This window comes from Larus michahellis, chromosome 8, assembly GCF_964199755.1.
Source record: "Larus michahellis chromosome 8, bLarMic1.1, whole genome shotgun sequence".
Classification (NCBI taxonomy): Eukaryota; Metazoa; Chordata; class Aves; order Charadriiformes; family Laridae; genus Larus; species Larus michahellis.
In genome coordinates, this window is record NC_133903.1 from 42,571,711 (window position 1) to 42,599,018 (window position 27,308).

The 27,308-nt window shown below is 37.1% G+C and overlaps 1 protein-coding gene across 7 annotated transcripts in view; it reads right to left on the reverse strand.

The window, feature by feature from the left end:
- ADGRL2 (adhesion G protein-coupled receptor L2) overlaps nt 1–27,308 on the reverse strand; it is a 392,373-nt gene that overhangs the window by 201,204 nt on the left and 163,861 nt on the right. For 2 of the 7 annotated variants that reach the window (XM_074598823.1, XM_074598820.1), the window contains exon 3: nt 26,562–26,681. The exons of the other annotated variants lie outside the window; for them this stretch is intronic. The gene's annotated coding sequence lies outside the window, so the exon portion shown is untranslated. The remainder of the gene's footprint in view (nt 1–26,561; nt 26,682–27,308) is intronic. 7 annotated transcript variants of the gene reach the window in all.

The window sequence follows — 27,308 nt, forward strand, 5'->3', positions numbered from 1 at the left end:
CAGTGAGAATACCTCCACTACATTGAAGTACCCACGCCATCAGGTTCATCCCTCAGCTTAAGATGTAAAAAGACAAAAGACATCATGGGAGGGCAAACACAGAACATAATGCACATGTACCACTGAAGAATTGTGCCAGGCCTTTGGGTACTTCTGGGGTTTGTGTGTTAATTTTAGTATTAACCTATCATTAGTGATAGTCAGGTTCACAGTGCTCAACAGGAATATCTATTTAATAGCAACATTCAAAGCAAAACTGTACTGGTATTATTGATAGTGCTCTGTGTTTCTATACACAACTTCCCTATTGATATAAATTCAACTCTTAGGGTAAAGGGGAAAATATCCACTTCTAGGAGCTGAAAGAAGGAAATTATTAACAATTATCTAAACTACACATGCAGAAAAGTTAGCAAAATTCATAAATTATAAAATACCAGGGCCATTTACGTCTAAAATAGTAAGCTTTCCATGACCTTTTGGTTTAAGTAAATTTTCTTTCAAACAAAAGAAATCTCAAGGAATATTCACAATAAAGTTCTCTTCAACACATATAATCAAAATAGAAATGAAGTAGTGTTCCAAAAATCTTTCAAAAAAGGAATCAACCAAGATCTGAACCACAACAGGGTTTGTATGATGTGAGCATCTAGCTATTAAGGTTCATTATGATGATCAATGAGGTTAAAAGGCGAGTTTATGAATTAAAGTTTCCGAGTTCTGTTGTTTAATGAAAAACATTGAGAAGTTGCAGAAACTAAAATCTGAGAAACAGCTATTCTTATTGTTTAGACCACAAGATCACACTGGTCATATTGTATCATTTAAGAGTAAATGTAATAGGCTTTTCTGAAACAAACAAAAGGAGTAACAAGTTATAAACAAACGTGATTTGTGGGGGTTTTTTTGTGGTTCCAAGTTGCTCATTTGGTTGTAATCACATACCTTGCTTTTCCTAGGGAAACATTTTGCCAAGTAACATCTTGCCACTAACTTCAGGAATAAAAAACAATGTGAGAAGCAACACAGAGAGAAAACACATTAGGATCCAGCTCTCTCTCCATTATACTAAGCAGTAATTACTCTGGAAAGTGCTATTAAGCTAACTACTCAGTGGACCAAATTCGGCTACCAATATTCACACAGACTAACATACTAGCCATCCGTTAGTCCTCCTGGGCCACGCTCTGAACATCATTACACAGTGAGCAGTTACTAATATGAATAGTCACACTGATTTCAATGCAATTATTGAGAAGAAAGAAACAACTCAAGGATGGGTAAAGTCAGTATCAAAATCAATCTCAGCAGGAATAAGGACGGCAGAATCAAGTCTTCTGGGAGCAGCCAGTTCACTTAATGCTATAGTCAAACACAGTGAAGAGCATTCATGTCTCATAGACTAAAAACTGGGATGGAAAAAAGCTTCTAATTAGGAATGATAGAAGAGGAGTGGAAAACCTTATTTCTTCTTGCTAGAAGAAATAAGAATATACCTAAGATACAGCAGAATCAAAAGAAAAATAAAAAAGTCACTTTTTTCTGTGTTTAGGAAATGATCAGAGTTGAGTTGTTCTTTGTCACGGAGATATAATACTGTCTTCAGGTGGTCATTGTTTCCACATCACCTCTGAACCACACAAAATCCTTGTCAACATGCTCCTCAAATATTCTCTTGTTTTCTTTCACTGAGTGATTAATAACACTTCACAGCAAGAATGTGCCACATCCATTAAACATTAATACTGAGTTATAGTTTTCTAAATCATAGCTACCCGCTTTGTAGTATTGTGCCTGACTTGTGTTTCAGAAAAAGAAAAATATATTTTTCTGTACTGTCAATTATTTATTCAGCACTGGGCTCTACTGAAATCTCCTGAAAACAATGGGAAAATATCTTTTTGTTTGTTTTTAAAAATACCTGAGTTTGCTTGAAATACACAGTGAGGCACAGTATAAATACGATAAACCATTTGATGAGACCTGAACTGAGAGCACAGCACAATACATCCTTATAGCTAGGACAGCTCATGAGGGCCGCCTGAAGAATTCCCGAAGCAGGAAAAACCCTGCAACAGCCTTACATGGGGGGATGTGAGAAATCCTGAGAAACTGTTTTTTTTCTTTAAACTGGAGAAGAACAGACCTAGTGGTTTTGACACAGAAGAGAGATGTTTCCACTGGACAATTGCTTTCCAGCTGGCCCATCACATTCATTGTTACTGCTGCCTCTGATGCCTTCTGTGAACACAATTTACTAAATCACTTGAGCACATATTTAAAATTATGTACAAGAATAATCCCAGTAAAGTGAATGGAACTATTTATGTGTTTAAAATTAGACACATGCTTAAATGTAAGGCAGGATGAAGCACATAATCCTCTCAACATGATATTTTCAAGTTGTACTTGAAGCTTGGCGAGGGAAAACACGTACAGTCACAGGGCAATTCACACCTTAGCAATCTTGTCTCTGTGACACTCATTTCAAGCTATTAGACCCTGGGTCCATGGGGAAGATGACTTTTCAGCATGCTGGAGGTGTAGACCTCCTTGAGCACTTTTTGCTGGCTATGCGGCAGAATCTGCTGTGCTCAGAAAAACGTACATCTTAGGGGAAGGATTTGGAACTAATGCTTTCTAGAGCATTCTTAAACTCATGAAATCAAGTCATCAAAATTTTTTTTTAGAGCATCAGTATTTCTCCTCACCGTAATCTAAGTGAAACCTTCCAGCTACCATCTAGTTATACTGGGCTCCCCCCTTAGCCACCCAGTACCCTAAGCATGGGAGAAAGCCCTGGTGCCTAACAGAGAAGTCTGGAATTCATTTGGGGACCCTGGGAAGCCCCAAATCATAACTGTGTCTAGCATATACTGTTTATAGTCAATTTTGTAATCTATGGTAGTTATTACATTTCAAATATAAAGAAGAAGTCTGCACTAAATAATGTGAAAGAGAAGACAAAGAAACCCCATCTCAACATGTGCAGTAGACAATAAAAGCATTCCTGTACATGCACATGAGGAAATTAACAGCATTCCCCACATATTCATTCAAAGCAGTGAACATGCTGTGCTGGATGCACATATGCATTAGAGAAACAAAATTGCTTTAAATAATCAAAATACACAAAGGAACATTTTTCTGTGTGGCTGGAAATAACCCTGACAAATGTTAATGTTTTGCAAATGAAAAACATTCTTTAAGAAACAACAGAAAATAACAAGCAAATTTTCAGACGCATACAAAGTAAGCTCCTATATTAATCTCTGTTATACTACCTAGCTGTATACGAAAATCACTGTGTGATAAGCAAGTACATTCAAACTTTTCTTCCTGAATTATGAATGTATTTTAACAAGACCCAGAGAAGGTCAACAGCATGATTAAAGATATGAAGAAGCTTCCATATGGTGAGATACTAAAGAAGAGTGGACTATCTGAGTTTAGAAAGGAGAAAGGTAGCAACAGATGTTGCTGATGTATAAATTAATGAATTACAAGAAAAGACCTCTGGATTTTTCCCTGTGTGTATCAACAGACAAAAGGGTTCTGTCCAAATTTAGGAACAACGTTTTTAGCATTCCTGCTCTTTCGTTACTCAGCGTATAATTAATCAGTGAAACTCACCGCTGCAGTAATATACTGAGATAAGTTGATTGCAAACAGGATTAGTCACACATGGCTAAGGCCAACATACTGATTAAAAACTGGACAGGACTATACACAACTTCCATTTCTCAGGCTACCAGTTTTGATGCCTCAGAACATAAGGCTGGCAACTGAAAAGTGCAGAAAAAAGCATTGAACTGGTAATTTTTGGATAGGGGAGAAAAAGCTACACGTGGTCTTTTGTCATTGTCTCTGGAAGGTCCTAAACATCACACAACAGGGATAATTTTGCTACGACAATCTCTACATTACATTTGCCTGCAAGCCGTTTTTTCTAATTGAGAGTAGTGACAATATATAATAAGTAAATAAAAAATGAAATTGAAAAGCAAGATTGAGTTGTAGCTAGTGTCTACAATAAATGAAGCTCAAATCCTGCTGTTATGTTTCTGACAACTTTAATGATAATAGATCATCTTGGTTTAGTTGCGCACTGAGAGTGGGCTACAAGGTATGTCACCCACGAGAATGACTAATATGTTATGCTTATCACTTAAGCAGCAGAACTATCTGAATTCTGCTTGCTAACTATGGGGCAGTGCAAATTACCCTGACAGCACTGTGTGTTCTTTCCATACCTTGCTTACAAGCCAGGATTGCTTAGTCCCAACATATTAATAAGTAAGTGCAAGTATTTCAACAATCAGCATTTTAGAATTTGCATGCAAACTCTCATGCTGTGTAATTATACACAGTGCTGGCACTCAAATTAATTAAAGCTGATTTCTCTGTGACTGCAAACTGGTCATATCCCCAGACTTGCTCTAGTATGAAGTCATCACCCTATATTCAACATGACACTTTATGTCCCTAGCATTCTTAGCAATGCTAATATGCAACAACTGTAAATTAGGCAATATTTTAGAGAGCAGCTGACAACCGCTGGTTAGTCGTTGAGTTCCCCCCCCCGACACTTTCCACATAAAAGTAAGAAACCAGTTATTTCCATTGTGCTTGCTTTGTAATTATCTCAACTAACAATGTAAACAAATTACATACATTGTTTCAACAGATACTCGCCCATGTTTGATTAGGGGTTACAGAAAATTTATAAAACACAAAACCCAACAACAACATCACCAGTGTTTGTTTGATGCTAACATACAATTAGTCTCAGACAATTTCAATGTTAATTTAAAAACTCCTTCTCTTTCTCTCTTTCCCTGAAATGGCTTTTTATTTTTAAAAGGCGTGCTCTTGCCGATCAAGAATAGGGAATTGGGGAGGCAGAGCAGAAGAGCTGACGGTTAGAGCTGATTAAGATTTCAGGAATCCTCATCAAATAGAGTGGAACTGTATCAGAGACAGTTCTTCGCAGCACAGATCCATAAATGCTGACTTCTGGGGCAGTGCCGAGTTCCAGCCTCTTTCACAATAAAGTCATCTGCTCTGGTTTTACAATTCAGCTGAAAGAAGTCCTTTCTTAATACAATTTTTCAGCAGAGATCTCCTCTGAGAAATTAAAATATTATAGTGATCTTTTATCTCACAAATACGTCTGCAATAGGACCATTCCCCTGTAACAATATGAAACAGAAAATAATATAATCGAGCCCATTGGTATTTTGCATAGGCAAAATTTCATACAGGACGCTTCTTCAACTACAGAACTGAAGTACAGCTACTGAGTTTATGACTTTATTTCCTTGGAGCCACAGACGGCTCCTGCTGCAGAGCCCCACCCTGAGAGCTTCTCCTATTTGTACCAGTAGATTTACCATAGCAAGGGACACCAACAGTTTAAAAATATGGTCTAACTCTCTCACTACACTAGAAAGCACACTCCCAAGTAGCATCAGATCTTTTCTCTCCACATAACCTGTCCCTCGGAAAAGGCAGAGTCAATTGTTTCAAAATATGACAAAAGAGAAATGCACAAGTTGATATCCTGATAAAGCAGATGATGTTGTCCAAAAAAGAACAATGAAAAAAGGATATTCCCTCCATTAGTGCTACAGTGATCACTTAGTTCTTTGCAGCATCGCTGATTACTTTTGTCCTTGTCAACAATTTAAAGGAATGATACACTCTTTTAAAATCACTTTTAACGTGAGGCACTGGGAGAAAGTCTATGACACACCACCATTATTTTTGTAAAGCACAAGGACTAACTTGCCCAGACAGTCCTTGTTTGCCAAATACAGGTAACTGTGGCAGTAATGACAAAAGGCTTAGTTCAACACCATGCCGGTGCATCACTTGAAAGGAGTTACCCTGATTTACACTGGCAAACATTGGTTCACAAGGAGGACTTCTGTATACTAACAACATTAATCAGCATAGTAACTTATCTTCTCTCAGTTGACACAGGAAGTGCTGAAACACCGTAAGAAGAGCAAAACCCACTTTCTTTAGCTTGAACTGAAACATCACTGTGGCTGTTACGCTCATCCCTTCAGTGTCGGGCACATTCAGCTTCTGCTGGATTCGAGGTCCATTTCCATCACTTATGAACAAGTATAAATCAGAACAAGGTGTGTCGGCTCAAAATGCTCGTGTCAGATAAAAACGTGGAAATGCTAGAAAGACTTATTTTGGTTTAACAGAAACTGAAAACAGCAGAAATATAGGGGGATAAATATAGACTTGGCAAATATTTGCAGAATCAATTGAGCCTAAGCAATAAGAATATTTAGAATACCTTTGATAATGTTTTAAAACTTAGTAAAGGCCATATATTCTGTGAGAAATTCAAGAAAGAGTGAAACTAGGCAAAGGAAAAAAGTATTCCCAGGTCATATCTTTCTAAATGTTGGCTTCTTTTCCAACACTGCAGTATATTCACGTACTTCTGTTCTCTAATCGGACATGCTAGGCCCAAGGACTTGTCTCTATTGCCAATCTGAATATCATCCTTATGAACATTGTTGCAGTTCAGATAGTAATAGAAACAAACGTTATTTTGTGGAGTTTCTTGTTCGTTATAGCATGGCAATAACATTCTTTGAGACATGTCTACAGTGCTAATCTATACGGGCTTAAGTACCAACATTGCTAGTACTCCAATTGAGAGAGTTTTACACATGTAGCTGGAGTTTGCTCCCAGAAAAGGCATAAATCAATATCAAAAAATGATAGACTAAAGGGAATTATTGTGCAACCTTCCTTCTTCAACACTGGGGATATCATTCTTAGTGGTCTTGAAAGCTCAGTTTTATGGTACTAGCTATAAATGCTATAATCTCCATTAAATATTTCAGAAGATGACATTCAGCATCAGTGATAAATTGGTCCTACAGTTGGGGCAGCACAGTTTCAGTGGCACTGTAAGAACAGGATTTTGACCGCAAAAGCCTTCCTGGGGTATTATTGCTTTCTCAAAAAAGCCAGTGAACTCGCATCCTTAGGATCACTTCAGGGTGGATCCTCAGATTAGCACACACCTCATTCTTAGCCAGGTGCCATTGCATGAGTTGGAATAGAAGGAACAAGACTAGAGTTCGGTCACTGATGTCCAGGCCTCTTTGCTGACCTATTACACAGGCTCTATTCATACAGAAGAAGGAGATGGCAGGTGCAACTCAACAAAACATGACTTCAGTATGAGGAGCTCTTCTACTGGGACGTCTGGAAGACCTCTTGTAACTGCTAAGATAAGGTGAGATATAAGATAAGATGGGCTCTGTTCACTATCTCTGAGCTTCACAGGGATGTCACTACCAATTGATTTCATACTAGAATTAGTTGGAGAGAAGTCAACAGCCTGTGCCATTATGCTCCAGAGTGTGCTGCATTTCTGAGGGGCTGAGCCATTTGGAAAAAAAGATAAGCACTATGGGACCATGGATAAAAAGTATTACGTTGTTATCACTGTTACGAAGAAATAAATAATTGATCACTGAATTGATTAAGTAAACTATTGCCCTTCTCAGGAATTATTTAGATATGCCACATCTGTTTAGAGTAAAAGAAAAGAAAAGAACTCTGAATATAGACCTTTAATGAGCCCATCTAATTGTTAATGCAGGAGCAGCTTACGCTTCTTGAGAAATTACGGAAAACATGTTTAGTTGATAAACATGTTTAGAGACAAATTTTCGTCTCTTCTTGTTCATTAAAAGAGATGTTTGGAAGGCAAGGTCTATATAGTCAAGGGTAATAAGTGTATGAACTCCCCAAAAGGATGCTTGGAAATAACAACACATGAAACAATAGTTCTTTGTTGGATCCGTCTCCTGTCCACTGAGTTCATTTTAAAAGAACCAGTAGAAATCAAGAGTCAGAGCGCTGCAGATTTTCTAATCCAGTAGCCATGATTTCCTTACAGTTGATATATGACCTAGAGCACAACTGTTTTTTCTGTGGTAGTCCTGAAAAACCTTACAATGGACTAACTTTGCAGTGAATAACTTTAAATAAGTGAGATGCATGAAGTTAACCCGAGGCATAAAAATCACAGCTGATGCTATCTGAAAAGAACAACCAAGAACAACCAGATACAGCATGTGTGCAACAAACAACTCCAGAGTCTACCACATAAGAGAAAGCAGAACACAGGCCTGAAAAGGACCCTTGGGCTTTCAAGGCAATAATTTGAAAACCTCAATATGTCTTGTACATTAATCCAAAATGTGGAAGCCTAGAAAAGAAGTTTGTGTAGCAAAATAGCCTTTCTCACCAAATCATGTACCTTTCATCCCATGGACACTATGGGATTATTCTACCATGCCATGTACAAACTGAGAAGTTTCATAATGACTGATGAAACTACTGATCATTCAATTAATAGGGATTTTTGGTGAGCTTAAAGCATAAACTGACCAAAAACAAATGAATGAGATTTATTATACTGAGTTTATTTTACCAATTTGACTAAGAGCAGCAAGTTGCTGCTTAGCTTTTATCTCCTGGTTCATTTCCGTGTTTTGCAGCTCAAGAATCTCAAAGCTCTACATAAAGTTAACTTCAGACTTCTAATAAGAGACTGCTGAAGCTGACAGAGAAATTGTTGAGACTGGTTCTGCAGCTCACTCTTTGTGACTGAGCAGATGTATTTCTAAATTTTCCTTCCCATCATTTACCAGCTCCTTCTCCACTATATTTAGGATTGAATGCTCATTTTCTGAACATCTTCCATCCTGTTGGGTTTGTTCCACATTTAAGAATCAGTAGGTCAAATGTGCTCCACACTATTTTGTTAGACTTGTTAAAATCAAACCGAAACTGTATGATTAACAATATGAATCATCTGTGTTGGGTTTTTTTTTTAAACAGGAAAGTAAACAAGTACTTGTCTAAAGCTCCACCTGCTTTGCTGCTGTTATGGTGCTGTGCATATCAGAGAAAACAATTCCCCCTTCTCAAGGCTGAACTAAAATTAGGCTCCACCTGCAAGATGTTAGTGAAATCTTACACAGCTGCATTCCAGAGACAAGTTCCACAGATTGCTTTTGGAAAGCACTGTGCATTTCTGGCAAAATCAAAATCAAACTTGTTAGCTTTTTTTGCCTAACTTTTCAAAAATGTATTATTAATGATAAATGTAATTATTATCACACTAATCATGCTGATAAGTAATCTCAAAAATAGATCCATTTAAAATGTAATTTTACACCCACATCCCACTGTATTTAACCACTTCTTTGCAAATGCAGGCAGTAATCATAATAATACTTAGCACTTAGACAGCACTTTATTCATTTATAGACACTTCTGTGGCACTCATCACCAGAGTAACTTTATTTTCTTTATTATGTCTTCAAAGTGCTGCACTGACATTAACAAATTAATCCTCATGGCACTTCAGTGAGAAAGGAATAAGTCTGAACATGTACTATTTACTAAGCAAAACTCTACTCTTATCCACCCTCAATAGCCTCTTACTCGCTAACAGAGTGAGTAGGAACATTAGAACATAGATCACAAGGACTACAAAGCTATTAAAAAATATTCCAATTCCAACTTTGAAGTGACAAACAATATTGCTATTGACTTCAGTAGTAGAAGAGCCTAAATATATATTCCTACCTTTTTTCACAATACTTATTTCTGACAAGTGAATGCTAAATATTCCAATGTATGGAATTGTTGGAAGTGTCTGCACAACTGCGAACACAACAAACAAATCAGTATTTCATTTAGCAAATGGGAGTGAGCTATATGGACTTTCTTTTTTTCAGAGGTGACGGGCTTTTAAGAACTTCATTTTAAAATAGAGCTTGTGCATACTGAAGACTGAAGTGAAATTTGTGTCAGTTTTCATTCGCTGTATTTACAGAAAGACAATTCCTTATATGAGACTTTTAGTAACAATTTAAATGTAAAGTGGATTAACTAGATATAAGTCAGCTAATATAGGAAACAAAAGATGAAAACAGATACAGTCTTATTATGTATTCAATAGCTCCTCTGCAGATAAAATCTAATAAATGAGAAAATATATTCTCAAAATAAGGCCCTGGGATGTACAGTGTCATTAACCAGTCGTAAGACAATATAATCGATACCTGTAACTGAGGACAGACCCACAATGGATAATTAATGTCACATTTTCTTTTGCATGCTAAGATATTATAACATAAAAATAATTGAATCAAAATAGGCTACCAACCACAGTGTGTGAGTAAACATTTTGTTTACCGTGCTTCCCAATTGTTACTGTCAAAAAAGAAATATAAAAGGAGGTTTAGCTTTCAGCTCCTAGATAGTGAACTCCTCTCTCTTTCCACACTACAGGCCATTAAAGACTTGACGGCCCCCTGAGACCAAGTAATTCTAGTGCACAATATAACAAAAGAGTCGGTACACTGGCGGTGTGGGAGTGGACCGGGGCACTTAGATAAGTTTCATTCATTGCAGTAGCCCAAGGGAACAGTGCATCAAGCCAGCTGCACTGGCTCAGTTCATCCTGTAACTTTACACTATTTTCCCTCTAAGTCACTACTAATCCCTTGGGTTTACATGTTTTTTTGGGCGGCATCAGAGAAAAGCAGTGTGAAATTGCCTGAAAGCCTCTTTATAAATAAGACTTATGATATAGACCAGTTCTGTTGTTGAAAGACTGAACGAAATGCCCTTGAGGATCGCAAGAACCATTTTACAAGTCTCCCACTGTGACTTTTTTTGTCTCTGTCTAATGACTGATAACTTTAAAGAAAAATCCCAACAAACAAACAACCATTCCCAGCTTCCTCTTTTAACTTAAAATATATCTGGTTTAAAATGTAAATATGCCCGGTTTTCTTCTGTTCACCTAACACCAATATATCCAATACAAAATATCCTTCACTTAAGTATTTTGGATATCTTGTTACTAACAAATGGTCTCTTTTTAAAGATTTGCCTTACTCCCTGGGAAGTTTTCATGCCCTGGGACAAATTCCCACTGGATGTGTGGGTGTGGCTGCACTGAAGACAAGAGGAGGTGAGTTCACTAATACCAGGTCTGGGTTAGCCCGGACACTTCACATGCGTGCATATGTAAGGCACATGCCACTAGTCTTGTGTCTCTGCCTGATACTCGGTCCATCAAACTGAGACACAGTGATGATCACTCATCCAAGGAAAGGTTTCAAACTGACCCTGCGTATCATTTAAACCCAACCGCAGTTCTGAGTCTGAGAAGCCATTTCATATGAGGAAATGTCTGGGATGGCAAAACGTGGTAGTTCGGGGATAAATGTTGTTTTAATCATGCAAGCAACTAGCACAAGGTGCTGGCAAAGACGGATTCTGCACAATTCAGAATTTAGATTAGCAAATTGGATCTCATTAATAAGAAACAAATATAATCTGTGGTAAGAATTTTTTTTTTTTGAAAATGTTAAAGCCTGGAAATTTCCAGATTCTCACCAAGAGTCAGAGTGTTTCAAATCACACTGAACGCATCATCTCCTGACCTCATGCCTGACTCTTTATCTAAAATAAGCCTCTAAAATTAAGTCTCAGAGATGCAATCTTATATAGTACCATCTCATTGACCCTTCTTGCAGCCGTAGTGCCTGGTTGCTGACAATGTTAGTTCTCAAATGAGTACCATATGGGATACATCCATAAGGCCCACCAAAGATGCCAAGTACTAGTTGTCTTACCTTTGTGGGATTGTGTTTGGAAATTTTGCTTTCTCAATCTTCACTTTTTGGGAAAGTTTGTATAGTGCAGTACCACAGCCTTCAGTACTCTAATAGTAATATCTGGAATCAGTCATTAGATGATGTAATGTTCTCTGCTTACAGAATAATTAATAATACAATCCCTACTTCTGAACTCAGTTTCCATTTCTTTAGTATTTGTTTTATTTTAGGGATGTAAAAAAGATGTTGCAGAGATAATTATATCTAATGTCAGACTACTTCAAGTATAAAGCTTTTTTCTTCTTGTTAACATTGGTTATGCCATTTGAACCACACTAAAACAACTGTAAATTGGCTTACCGGCTTTCCACTAAGGGAAGTTTAAAACATTCATCTTTGAATGAAAACTTTTTTCTTCAGTTCTAGTTAAAGATCATGACAAATATATTTGCCTTTTAACTATAGCAAATGAATTATTAAGTTTCATGACACTTCCATTTTTTTAGTGGAAAACAATACGTATTCATGACTATACCTATATCTGTACCTATCTATTTGGTACCAGCGTAAATTAAGTGATGCTTAGGACAGATTTATCCTTTAGACAGAAATATGGATGAAACAGGCACAAAACTACGTCTATGTTGATGGTTCATCGATCAATTTGCTATTGATTCTTTCATTAACAGCATCAACTCACTTATATTGAAACCTACAAAGCTCCTTAGCAGACAAGTTGAAAAGCCATTGCTTTTTGATGATAACTTTCTTGTTAAAGCCAGTGACAAAGATCCTATCTAATGGGGTCAGTTCAAGGGCCTGAAAAGCAGAAAGGGAGGCAGAACTGATAAGTGAAAAACTAAGAGTTTCGTCCTAAATAAATTGCCTAAGAGTACTTCCTTTGGAATTACTCTGTATTCTCTGAAAAATTTCAATCTATATGGCACAGTATGAAACAGAAAAGAGCTAATTAGTGTGAGGGGATATAACTGCAAGGCAGAATGACAAAAGTCAGTATGTTTCTAAATTTTCTGCAGAATAGATCCTCTCAGCATAACAACTGGGATGTATATTTATGTAATGGATAAGCATATCTCCAAAAGCTGTGTTTTTTTCTGTATGTCAGGAAGTGCTCAAAAAGCACTCATCATTGGTAGTAAATGTTTGGACAATTCAGGCAATAGAACATTTTTCCATGGCTGTCTGTTTACCAGTATCTTTCATCCTTGCTACACAAAAAAATACCTGTTAACTTATGTAAGCTGTACTTTAGGAAAGGTGTTCTGCTTGGACTCAAATACTTCTGAGTTTTCACGAAGAAGTCTGTGAAACTGTAAGATAATTTGAAAAATCGTATCTAGTTTTATGGGGCTTAGCAGGTAAAAAATGTGATGGTACTTTAGCGAGTTTTACTTCTACTTCTGGTAGACTCAATCATTACAAAGCAACCATTACTGTTTACTTTCATTATTCCTTTTGTGCATAGGATTTTCTGAAAGATGTGCTATTTCATGCCATATACCTGTCCTGAAAACAGTGGAGGAAGAGAACAATGGCATGGCCTCGAGTGCTTTGTTTATCGCAGCATCTTTCTGAGCAGCAGTATGTTTCTATATGGCAGAAGTTGCTTTTGACATGCAGATCAAGCAAGATGGTCAATACAGAGTCTTCCCTTTCCGGGCATTCCAGTCATTCCACAGTGGGACGCCTCTCCTTTCAGTGTCTCTAGCCCTTGGTTTCCTTTTGTAACTCGGTGTCTTACCACTGCCCCTTTGGCACAAATTCCTTATCAGAGGTATTTTCTGAATTTGATCTATCAAGCAGAGTTTCTTCCTTTCCTTTCCCTTCCGAAAGATTCCGTGGCCAAGTCTTCACTCTGACTTTCTCTTCTTGAGAAATAGTTGTTCTCAGATGCTCTACTACTCTGCAATTTGGTGCAAGTTTCTTTTTAGCTGAGAGTGAATGAGGATAGTAAATCTGGATTGTACTGCCTCGACAATATGCCATGGCCTTTTCTCAGGGAAGAATAGGGAGGGAAACCTTGGGCCTATTCATTAGTCTGACTGATATTTTTTTCTTAGTTGACAGCTAGCACTGAGAGTACTTCAAAGGTATTAGATAAAGAAGAAGGAACAGAGGGCCAGCACATCCATAAAATCCATTTATTTAATAAACCATAAAAAGCTTCAGAGCACGAGTGAGATGTCTACAAGTGCACAGAGCCAGCTTTCTCTCCAACCTTTCACTACCACTGTTGGGTATCAGCAAGAACTGGAAAACATAAGCTGTTTGAAAATGGCCACACTTTGACCTGAATAAACAACAGCGCTTATTTATAGCAATCTGTATAGCAAGACAAGAAGGCCCAGGTTTAATACAAAACAGCTAGATTTTCTTGAGCCAGCAACGAGCAGACTTCCAGGGAGTCCAACACAAGTTTGACATCAGTATCTAACATGTATGTAACATCCTCAATAGCAACAGTCATAAGCAGGCTTGGCACAGAGCTCTCTCAATGTAGCTGTGCTAGATCAAAACTAGATTAACTTGGCTTTAGTCTCTTATTTCTTGAGATAGTCACCTCTGGCATTTACATCAGCATTCACATTCCCTTCAGTCCCTTGGTAATTACAAATTCCTTGAGGCTAAATGGATATTGGAAGCATATGTAAACTCACTTGAGTATCTCGGTCAATAAGCCTTTGATGAATTGATGGGAACCAAATTGGTGCCAAATCCAAACTTTCTAACTTTCTAGAGAACCTTCAGGTGCTGAATTTGTGGCCTGAAAATATTTACTTTAGATAAGTTATCTCAATCTATATATGAGTTTTCTTGGTATCTTGTCCAGTGTGCTACTGTGGCAAATGATATTACAGGTCACTTTAGGGTCAATAAGAATAGCTATAGTTTTCTTTTGAAGCTCGCCTTGAACTTTTACTACTGAGTACATAGTAAATCCAAGACTTGGTCATACATGCTTCATGCAATCAGAAAGCCTGACTGTCACTTCCCAGCTGTTACCAACTGTTCTGCCACAGGTGTAGGTCAATACGGTCATTCGCTCCCCAGAAGCATAGCCATGGCTTCAATACCGAACTGATGTTGGCCAATAACTGGCAAGAAGGGATTGTTTGGTGCTGCTGTCCTAGTTATCATTTATTTCATTATCTTTTATGTATTTTCTCTTGAGACTAACTGGGTGCTTTCATCTTGGCTGAGGTGTGCCAGTTGGTTATGTTTCATACTGCAACTTTTTAAATTTGTTTTAATTTGACTGCTTTAAAATTCTTTGCTTGCATTGGCAATATTCTCCAGGTGTATGCTGACACTTTTCTGAGAGGTCTTTTCTTGCAATATATCAGCTGGGTTTGAACTCGTCACTCTTAGACAAAGAGGTAAAGATCATACATGAAATTACGATGCACAACCTACACCTCACACACGATTCAGGAGTTCTGTTTGGCTTTTTAGAGGAGAACAAATCTGTGGCTTTAGTTTAGCGAGGTTCTGTGCACTCTCCAGAGTGCTGGTAGCAGCTGTTAACTGCCAAATGCTATTTCCAGGGTTGTACTTCCATTAATCACTGTGCAGGTGCGTGGACGAAAAATGGCTTTCTGGCATGATAAGGTGTTCAAGAAGCTGAAGTTAGACAAAAGAGCTATATTGATGTTAAATCTATTCAAGATGAAGGGTCAAAAAACCCAGTGCTTTCCTCATGAAAAGAACAAAATTATTTGTGACAATTATTTCAAGTTTTAGGATTTTCATAAACGATTCTAATTTTTATAAAGGAGACCATAGAAAGAAAAATACTGTACTTTTAAAGTAAAACATTCTTAGGTGTTCATAGTGCTCCCTATGGTTGTTGTCTCAGATTTATATTTAGCAGGTGTTATTTTCTCAGACATGTCTAAAGACTGGATATTATTTTTCTCAGAGTAACTATGAAAAACTGAATAGTTGCTGTCAACATTGGGAAAACCAGCCAAAAATCTAATTGTATGGATCATATAACATGGATGGGTTATAAAAGGTAACAGCGATCTTCCATAAAGGTTTGTATAGTCAACTCATCCAGGTTACTCTGAAGTAAACATCCCATTAATTGTCCACACAGTTGTGTGTCTGTAAAAAAGTACATAATTTAATATACAATTTTTACATGTTAGCTACTGCATGTGTGTAGGTAGGACCCAAACAATCTTGATCAGACTGCTTTTGACATAGGCTAACAGTTATCATAAAGCTTCCATAAAGTCCCTGCTGGTATTTAATATCTGATATGATAGAGAGAAATAAATGTTCATGTCCTATAAGTTGAGTGTGTAACACTGAAAATTGTATTGGATGGGACACACGAAATTGGAAAAGAGCTGGAAAGAGCTGAGACGTGACTTCAGACAAAATTTTCTCCTGAGTAAATAATAAGCACAAAGAGACTTCTTGTGCCTGTTCCCTATTTTTGCATTAGGCAGTGGAGCTGGCCCTGACTGCTCATGTAATGTCTCGTAAAGAGGCTTCTCTGATCAAAACCTTCTCTGGAGGAACCGTGCTTTCCTTTGGCACATGCCACCAGTAAATTTCCTGTTGCTGCTGGGCATTTTGAATCTGACACTATAAAGCGTATCTATCTGAAGGACAAGACTCTAGTCCCAAATGAATATTCTCTAATTTATATCCAATGTTTTCACTCAGTACTGTTTTTTTATATTTCAATTGCATTGTCTTCAATTTTCAATACCTAATTTGCTTGCTGTAAAAAAAAAAAGATGCTCATTAAATAGTTTTGTTAAGTGTCAGTTTCCTGCAGCAGTTCATGCCTAACATCAGTAGTTAGATGTGTGGCACCAGCATTGTTCAGCCTGTGTAAAGCATATTCAGAGCTGAAAGTGATTTGGAGAGGGAAATTTCAAAGGTGACAGCTGTTCATATCTCATCAAAAACCCCACTGCTCTTCTGTTCCATGAAATTTTTACTCCTACCTTGACTCTAATATATACTCTGGAAATCTGCTGTGTCTCAAAATATCACTGAAGCACCTCATGAGAGCCCTTAAAAAAATATTCTGCTACATCACGGATGCTATATTAATATGTAGAAGAGAAAGACACAGAAGACAGTTGTCAGATACTATAAACTCTAAGTGAGCTGAATTATTTCTTCTAAGGTGAGTTATGATAAGCATGAAATCTAATTCTTTTTTTTCCTTCAATTTTTTTAAAACATTAATTATTAAGTGGATTTCATTTTTCAGTCTTATTACCATGATGTTAAGAAACTTCATAAACAAGAAAATAATCTGGATTCCACTAATTGTCCACGAGCACGGAAACTCCTTTCAAATCTATCTGCAAGTGCTACACGTGATTGCTGTGAAGTGGGAAGTCTCATCCTTAATCCAGCCTACAACATTATTTGCATTGGGTCAGACTAATGGAAACAATTTCTCTATCTTCCATTTTAATTTTCTTTTTTTTTTTTTTCCTTACTGCTCTGACAGCATACAAAATGGTATCTATTTTCTGCAGAGTCACATTCCAACTCTGCTGGCTTAAAAAAGTAGCTTTCACTGAGGGTCGATCTAGGGTCTCCTACCTTTGAGCCTGAGTTCTATCTCAGAATGAAAATGAAAGTAATGCATTTCCATATAGCTTATGTGCCATGCTGATGCTAGAAAATTATAATTTAAAAATAGGATTGAGAAGGACCTTTACAACTCATGTAGTCCAACCCTCTGCCCAAGGTGGGATCTGCTATGCTTTCTGTAATCGTCAACAGACGTTTGTCCAATCTGTTTTTAAAGAATTTGCGTAAAGGAGATTCCACAGGTGATACAATGCAGCACTTCCATAGGTCTCGCTTAGACAATTTTTCCCAATGCCTAATCTGACCCTTCCTTCGTGAAATGCATTACACACACCTGAAAGAGGTAAAGACTTTATTTTTCATATTTGATGCTCTTTGTCATGTCTTCCCGTCGGTCTTTTGTATCAGAGCACGACTATCTTATAATAAATGTTTAGAACTAATTTTCAAAGGCTGAAAAGCTACTTCTCAAACAAAACAGAACAAAACTAATAGAGCTTTGAATGCCGTTATGCTATCACACCATTTCTTCTCACAGTAAAATGCTTAGCAGATACAGTACTTAACTATAATAGTGCATAATTTTTTACACCTGTAATTGACATCTTGGGACAGTGTTTGGGCAACAAATTTACAAGCACATAATATAGAGACTAAACCAGGAGTACCATTATGATAACCCTTAACAGTTCTAGTCTGCTTTTATAATAAAATAATGGAAAAATTCTATGTGGGAATATCCTGAAGGAAAAAAAGAAAGATTAAGAACAACTTTTTTCAAGCAAAACTATGAGCAGACAAGCGCAGCACTGAGGGAGTTATTGCCCTTCTCTTGATGCATGAGTCAAAGTGAAGTTTTTGGCTGAAATTGAGAAGCAGAGGAACTTAAGTTACAAAGGTGACAAACAGTGATTTTCCTGAGTTGAAGGAGACAAGACAGACTTCCATTAAAAAAAAAAAAAGCCTAAAGAAGTCCCTGATCGCTGGAAACTGGCAAACAAGATTCAGAAACTTATTTTCTATTCTCTTCAAGAACTCCAAAGCACATTTAAGGCAGTCTACATTTTCTGAATAAATACACCTGATTGATAGAAAAAAAACCAAAGAGAGAGTAAGACCTATGGAAAACCTAGACAGGTAAAACCCAGTAGCTCTCAAACACTTAACAAGCACTGATTCTCTGTTGATTTAAATCCTTATAGCTCCTTTAATGTCAATATATATTCGCTGTGGATTGTCTTGAGGATCAAATCCTGATACTGCTGAAACCAATGGCAGACTCAGATCTGAGGGGAAATATTATTTCCTTATTCATAACTGAAGCATATTTCTCATTTATTTCAAAATTCCTGATCAAGATAACCAGCCATACGTTCAGGTAAAGTATTAACAATGAGCACAAAAATGGACCCTGCAAGATATTAGAAAATACACAATAATTTGGAATGAACTTTCTAATCATCCATGAGCCAAATGAAGATGGTATTAAAAAAAAAAAAAAAAACAAACAAAAAACAAACCATAAAGGTGAACCAACCACTTGCATGTCATTTTCATTTATATTTTCATTAAAAATAATTACCTCTGCAAGCTTTGGAGTTAGAGCTTTTCTATATTAATGTGTGTTCCTAAAAGCAAAATCTAGAATAAAAGGTTTTACATCTAAAATACTAATTGGAGAGTTTTAATATCAGAAATATCTCATAAATTAGACTCATCAGGAAGGTGATCAAAACCAAATTTAGTTAGACATTCATTTTATTTATTTTAAACTAGACATTTCCTTGACATTCACTTACTGTGTTTCACTTGCACAGCTTGATGGGATGAATTTACTAAAAAAAACCCCAACCTTCTCACCTATTTTACCCATTTATTCTTACTCGAGTTTTATGCAGACATTACTACCACGAAGGACTAAGTAGCATCCAATAACAACTAACAAGAAATAAGGAAGCTACAGGGTAAAAAGTGCTCTGCACAGTGTACTGTTTGCTGCTTAAAAGAGAACTGTTGATGGACAAGAGACAGTCCCTGGAAAGTTGTTTGGCCAATAGCAGCTGTTAGGCAGTAGTATAAAACAGCCTTTATATAAAATGTGCATTTTATGGTTCCTAGTACAGAAGATCAAAAATTAAATATATGCAGAAACATAATTAAAGGATTAATGGCCAAAGCTTCTACATAAAGGGAGAGATTTCCAGGAAAAAAAAGTGTGTTATAAGCATTTTTTAATGACTAGGCTTTAAAAACAAACTTGAAAATAGAAAAACAACAGTTCTCTTGTGCTGGAAAGGTCATATTAAACAATTCCACACTGGCTTTATCCGCCTTAAGAACTAGGAACAGGTTTTTCCTCTTTAACTTGCCAAAATGTGATTCCCAGCCTTGTGGGTAGAACCATGAATCAGAGCTCCTTGGTTTCAACAGGTAATCAAAGGAAAAGGTTCACTTATTTAAAGTAGTTCACAAATACAATGCACCTGAGCAACACATTTTCTGAGTTCAACTGCCATACTTTCGCTTGTATTCTATATGCAACCTCAAGTGGCTATTTTAACACTCTAGTATAAGGAATTAGGATCTTCCCTAAAGAAAAGAAATGTTTTTCATTTGTTTGTTTGTTTCTTTCTTTCTTTGTTGTTTGTCTCCCAAGAAGTACTACCTTGGCTTGAAGAAAATCCTTTCTCTCTCATCCTGGACAGGTATGCAACTGAAATCCCCAATCTCTTGCATTAGTTCCTTTTCAATAAGCCATTAGAAAAATAGATGTTGGCAGGGAAAAACAGTTAACTACACCTTTTGTGAGTAGTCTGAGTGGGTTAGCTGGAGTATAATGTAGACAACCTCTGGGATTCAGAATGGCCAAGCCGTCAGGGAGCTTCCAAACATTCTCTTTGGTAACAGATAGTAAGCACTTCAGCTCAAACTGTGTTGTCATATGTTTTATTCATAGGCCATCATAAGGGCCGCCAAACAGATTATCATGTTTACATCAGGCCTCCTCAGAGAGATAAATTCTTTAATAGTTGAACTGGCAGGGTCAGTCAGTACAGAGATGCCTGCCGGGCAACCAAATAATAAATAAGAAAAAAGGAAAGAAAGAAAGAAGAAATGAAATCAAACATCGAACAGCTTAATGATGTCCTTCAGCAGTCACCAATCAATATATTTTATCTCTTGCTGAAAAGGTTATATTAAGGTTTCATCATTTTAGCGGCATCATCCTTTTTCTGTGAAGTGAGTAATTGCAGAGGTGCACAGAAAAAGCAGAGCCTAGAAAAGTATAACTTCATTGGAGCTGACAAACCTTTACAAATACTTATTTGTGATGTTGCATCTCTTTAGTGATTTGGGTTCCTTGTGTAATCAAAGTGCCACATGGAGTTTTCCTATTGTTTGTTGCTGAAAGTAAATGTGTTTTAGCAGGCACAAAGGCACAGAGCATTGCTATTTGTGCTGGAGACTCTAATTTTAGGGCTGGATATAAGACAAAACAGGTTCAGGGGCCACTACTTTTCTACATGTGCGTACATATACAGTCACTCCATTGTTGGTATTTTTGTATTAAGGAGGTAATATATGTAAAACCAGCAAATGTGGGATTATTCTCACCAATATTAATGTATGTGGCATTTAAAGGGTGTAAAGATTAGCTTGATATTTGCCAAGAATGCTCTCAGTTTCCATTTTTATAGAAAATGTTGTTGATAGCACCACTTAGATTTGAAATTGTATTCAACTGTTCCTTTTTTTCAAACCCTCCAGGTTCTTATGAAAATTTGTTTTTTTAAAACAGAGTAGATCCAAAATACCAACTGACTCTTGCTCATTCCAGCTGAAACATGTCTATAGCCTTCTCTCATTCTGCCTAGGGAAACTGGCTCTTCTCCGTCCACTCTTCCTCATCCCAGTTTTTTTAATCCCTCACCCCACAAATTTAAGGGCAGCTCTTGAAACCAACCTGCTGCCTTGACCACATAATCTCTGGTGTTTTCCGCTTCCTTCCCTATCTTATTTCATCAAATTCAACTTTCTACAACATTTTAAATACAGTGGCTTTTTTTTTATTCCTCCCATGTTATTTCATCTCCTTTTCCAATGGCTGCACCTACCCTTCCTTTTTTGGGCTTCTCATATTTTCATTTGTTTATTATAATTTTTCTCCTTCTAAGTTTGACATTGTCAACCTCCTCGACCAGACAACTGCCGTGTATTTATCTTTCTGATGCTGCAAGCATTTTAAGACACTCAACAGATCAGATAGGAGCGTAGTAGAATCTTAGAGTAAAGACAGGATGAAAAGGTGTTCCATGAGTTAAGGTGTTTAACTACTATTCATAAGTATTCAGTTCCTTTCTATCCTGTGACACATAGTGTATGTATAATCTTTATTCAGACACTTTGCCTTTTCGTACCTTTCTCTCCTCTCCTAAAACGTGAAGAGCAGTACTTCCATCATACACTCTTTTAAGAAAAATCCATTGCAATGGGAAGTGGACAATAACTACAATAATGTAAGTACCTCAAAACTTGTACCGAGCCTTGGGGTGTTTAGCTGATTTGTGCACTGCACCTAATTTATTCCTTCGGAACAGGAATTACCTCTAAATTTTAGTAAAGCAATATCAGAAACTAAACAAGAAAAAAATAAACAAAGAAAAAATGGAAGTTCATAGAAATAAAGGAAAATCAAAACTATGGACTACCAGAATTATTGCCCTTAGAAAAGAGATGTTTGTCGCATGCCTTTGGTCATGGACAAGGAGGGAGGGAGACACTGGCTTGAAGATCTATGAATATCAGGAATTTGAAGCAATAGCATGCCAATAGCTACAGCAAATGTTTGTAAATTGAAATACTGTTTTACTTTGGAGAGATCTGCTTATTAATTCACAAACAGCAGACGTACTTCATTGGGCATACAGCTTCTGTTTCCCCATTATGTACAGATTCATGGCTCAGTACCTAACATGTTGGCAGATGAAAACATTTTGAAAAAAATATTTTTTATACATTCTGTTGTGTTAAATTCAGTTACACGGCATCCGATTAAGCTGCTGGAAGCTCGAGTGATGAATTGCAAGAAAACATGATGAGACATAACAAGCTGCAACGAAGTTGGCCAGGGTATAAGAAATGTGCATGAGGCAGTGAGTTAAAAAGATACAAAGGTACGAATCCAAACAATCAACAACATCTAAGTGGCACACCACATAGTGTGAGGGGCAACACAAGAAAAATTTGCTGTTTCTTTTGTCCTTAGTTGTTCCATGGTGGGCTTATAACTTCGAATAATAGCTCATGAAGGCAACAAGTAATTGAGTGAGGAGCTGGCAACTGGTAAGACATACAGAAGCTTTGATTCCTTTGCTACATGTCGGGAGGAAGGTTGCTTTATGGGGACCATGAGGCTACCACTGTGACACCAAATTGAACAGGGCTTCTTGCCCTGAATCTTTCTCATAGTTATATTGAAAAGATTGGTGAAATGGTGCTGTTGTGCATTACCACAGAATACGTATCTATCCAAAAAAGTCAGCAAAATTTGGATTGTATTTCCCCTCTCAGTCCGTGTTTCAGGCATTACAGTATATTTAGAGTATGAACAGTACCTTGGACTTTTTTAGAGTGCAGTATGTTTAGCCTGACAGAGTATATGGAGCAAACACCTGCCTATTTGTAGAGAAAGTGGATTTAGGAATGATGGAGTGGGCTCTCACAGTGTGCTTTATTTAGTTTATTTATTTCTATTCACCAATGAGGCAAAAGGCTGACAAACTTCAGCCTTTTCTGGTCTCAAAAGACAGGCGTCGAATATTTCATTGGCAAGAGAAGGCATAACTGCTATATATTTTTGTAATTCAAAGAAACTTAATCTTCAGCATTTTGTATATCACTTCAGACACTGAAAAATTTCACACAGCTTTTGGACCTGTTTTTCAAGCCAGTAAGTAAACTCCCATTACTATTCAGGGAAGCATTGTAAAAGGAAATGGAAGAACAGGGGAACCTTATTATATTGTATCATCAGAACTATTTGAAGAAATACAGATGGAGTATTATAAAAACGTGGAACAAAATGTGGGAATGGGAAAAGAACATCGTACTGTTTGCATTTTTCTTTTTGCTACAGACATTTTCAATTCTATTTTATAAATGCAGGACATCTGCTTTATTGCACTAGAGGGAAAAAAAAGTTATCTTATACTCCACACAGCTAAGTTTTTTTCTGTAGTTTTAACGAAAACAGGGCACAGCACACGCTCTAATTTAAATTATGCACTCTCAGTATTTTCCCTCTTTGCTACCAAATCATACCTTAAAAATACAAGCCAAGGTGGAAGGGAGGTGGAAGAAGTGAGAAATGAGAACAGACTACAGCAAGAGAAAAAATGTTGGAAGCCAGGATTTTCTCCATTTCTGTACACTTATACTGGTAGAATTAAAATGTAACTTGTTTTGCACTGTTCATTCACTGAAAGGCCTTGGGCTCCTGTTAGAAGAGTACTGTCTGTGCGTATACACGATGTGGTAGATTATGAGCAAAACCAACATAAGGGATGAGTATTGCAATAGTAACACAAGAATGCTAACCTTTGGGATAACATGGTATTTCAGTGAGGCACCGACTGGAGAGGGGGAGAGAGGGAAGGGAAAGGCACCAACTAAACTTACAAATCCAAAGGGTTAATTCAACAGCTTCAAGAACTACTTCAGCTTTCCCTTTTACTTTCAAGATTTTGGATGTCCTGGATCAACTGACCAGAAAAGCATTGGTAAAAAGTACTGAAAGGGAATCTATACCATTTGAAAAAAAACACCTCTGGATATCTCTGATACTATTCTGACATTAGTTACGTTTGGGGGCAGCTGCAATGCAACATCACTGGATGTCAAAACCCTGCACAGATGGTAACTAACCAGGGAAGGAAAAAGTCTGTTCTCCTTGGATTCTTTGTACATTTTTCTTCCATACCTTGGTTAATCCACATCTAATTTGCTGTTGTAGATTAATTGATAAACACAGCATAACTGAGGTGGTCCCTTGTGTCTAGCACAGAAGACAGAGTGACCACATTTTGGTGCAGCTGTGTATAGAATTCCTTTAAAAGACACCTTGGGGACTGGTCTTCAGGTGTGTTGAGCATCATCACCATGAAATTGTGGGTATTCTACATTTCAGACATGCAGAGAAAACAAAAGGAAAATCCTAGCAAGAGGATTCCAACAGGGCTGTATTTTCTGGAAGCACCATCTAATATGTAAGAATACCATTATTTATTCAGACCAGAAGTCACTATAGTCCAGTCCTCAGTAGCAGTTGCTTACAAAAGACTAACAACAGGATAGGCGCCTAGTGATGCTTCTCTATTGTAATATCCCACCTCTCAGTCACCTGCAGTCAGATATATTCTCAGTCAGTTCTTGATGGATTTCATGAGTTTATCTAATTGCTTTTCAAATCCATGCAAATTCTATTATCTACAGCCCCCTCAGAAATACTTCGGTACGATTATGTATTATTGCATTGTTTGATTTTAACTTGCTATCTAACAATATAATCTGATGCCCATTTTTCTTGTATTATGAGAGACAGTGAATAATTGTTCCCTAATCACCTTCTCCATGCTACTCTGATTTTATGGAGTTTTATCATATCCCTCATCAGTCATCTGTCCCAGTCTGAAAAGCATCTAGTTATTCCTTGTACAGAAACTGTTCCACATCTCTGATCATCCCACCTGCCTTTCTCTGTAACTTTTCAGCTTCTGATATCACTTTTAAAAAAAAACAACAAGGGAAGGGAGGAAGGTCTAGCAGTTTTTCAGTTTGGCATAGCACCATGGACTTATACATGACGTAAAGGTTGTTCTTTTTCCCCTCTTAATGGTTTTTGCTCACTACTGAGCACTGAGCTGTGGTTGTGGTTTTGGTTCTTTTTTTTTTTTTTCAGGGAGCTAACTTTTATAACTCCAAGATCTCTTTCCTCAGCTCAGCCATTCTTCAAGTTAGGATTGTTTCTCTTATGTGCCCTTGACTTGGGACACAGGAACAAGACCTTCAATATTCAAGATGTGTATGGATCTTGCATGATTTGTGGGATTTGTGGTTTCCCATTTACTGCTTAGAAAGAATGGAGGAAAGCAAAACAAGTAGAAAAAGAAATCTCTCTGAAACTTAAGGAGCTTTTGTGGGTTTCCTATGACTTTAATACTATATTTAATATCAAAGAAATTAAGTAGCTGTCGGTCCCAAGATAGGAAAATCAATTCTTTTCTGACATTTAATTTGTGCTTTTGAGATGCAACATAACAGTAGTAGAATATAAAGGTTCTGACTTTCCTATTGGTTAATTTCAAAGCTTTGATTAAGCCTTTCATTTGAAATAGTTTCAAGTTTTTATTTGACATTTTTACCAAGGTTGCCAATCTCTGACTGTTTTAAATGAGAAAAGAGGGTAAGATGTCATTTCCTATCTGTAGATCCCAGGTTTCTGAACAACATTTCCTTGGAATCTACATCTACATTTCACTAGAAATTCATGATGTAATGAATTTGAAGAGACAGCAAAGTCATAATACAAGTATTAGGCTGGCTGTATTCACCATCTCATCCAGTATCATAATCAGACTGCTTTCAAGACAACGAATTTTTTTGGACTTCTCTATGAAAACGTCTGAATAGTCTTACGCTGGGGAACAAAGAAACACAGAGAGGCCATGCCCTGTGACTGAAAGCACAATTAAGCCCTCTCCAGTGAAAGTGGATCAGATAGCTAAGTGTTTCAGGCTTCATACCTTTATCAAACCGTGCGCTCTATATTATTTTCTTTGTCTATTACTGTTTTTTCTGTATTTGTCTTTAGAAATACCACGATATGATGTAAATTTCCCCACAGCCACATGTTAGTGGCTGTAACTCAGCAATGAAGTAATGTTCTCTGGGTTGGAGCTGAAACAAGATCTAATCTTATTCCCACTGACAGCAGTAGAAATACTTACAATAGAAAATGGACTGTTAAAATTAGTGTTCCTTTAAGTATCAATTGCATTTTTTCATAACTAAACTTATTTAGTCATGAATAAAGCCAGATACTGCAAATATTTATAACTAAATGGTGTGCTGGCAGCAGTCTGTCAAACTGGAATGAGTAGGACCACTGCCATGAGTAAGTGCTGCATGAGGAAATGAGTGTTGGACCAAGCAAGGCTTCGTTACTGCCACAGGGATCTAGAAAACAAGGAACTGATCTGGAAGGAAGGCTGCACTTTCTCTACTTACCTCTGACATTCTTTGCTCTGGGATGCTTAGCTACTCATTTTGCTTCTCTTGACTCCTGACATGCTAACGTCCTGGTACAGTGCAGGGACACCACATTACTGCCCCGATCTTGTTTAGGGTCTGTGGGTATGAATGGAATACAAATGTTGCTTCAAGAGGCAAGGTACATATTCATTTTGATACGTAATAATAGATGACTGCCGTGACTAACATTTTAAATATATGAAAGAGTTAGGATTATGAATATATGGTTTAATGAAAATGTGTTTGGTAAATTCTCTCAGACAAAGACGCTTTTGTTCTGTCCATACAGCATTGAGCACAACAGGGCCCTACTCCTTCTTTAACTTCTCCAGTGTAATACAAGTAATAAATAACAATATATGCTCATGGGAGGATTTAGGAGTTAGGACATCTTGTTTATTACCTTACAGTATACATAATTCAAGCTTTATTTTTGTTACTTTCTTTTTTTTTTTACGTAGACTACTTTTCCATTTTCTTCAATCAGAAGTCAATAAACCACACTTTTGTCCTATGTCTAACTTGTCAAGGTCTCTAAGAGAAAACATGTTTTAAAGGAGTAGGAGTTAATGGTCACTCCTGCACCATAAATTGCATTGGCAGACACACTAGTAGCTTGTAGAAGTAAGGATGGCTTTCTCCTTGAAAGCTCTAATGAGACTGGGGAATAATATACAATCTGTGATTCAGGTACACTGCACTGCAAATTCGGGAGCTTTTAAA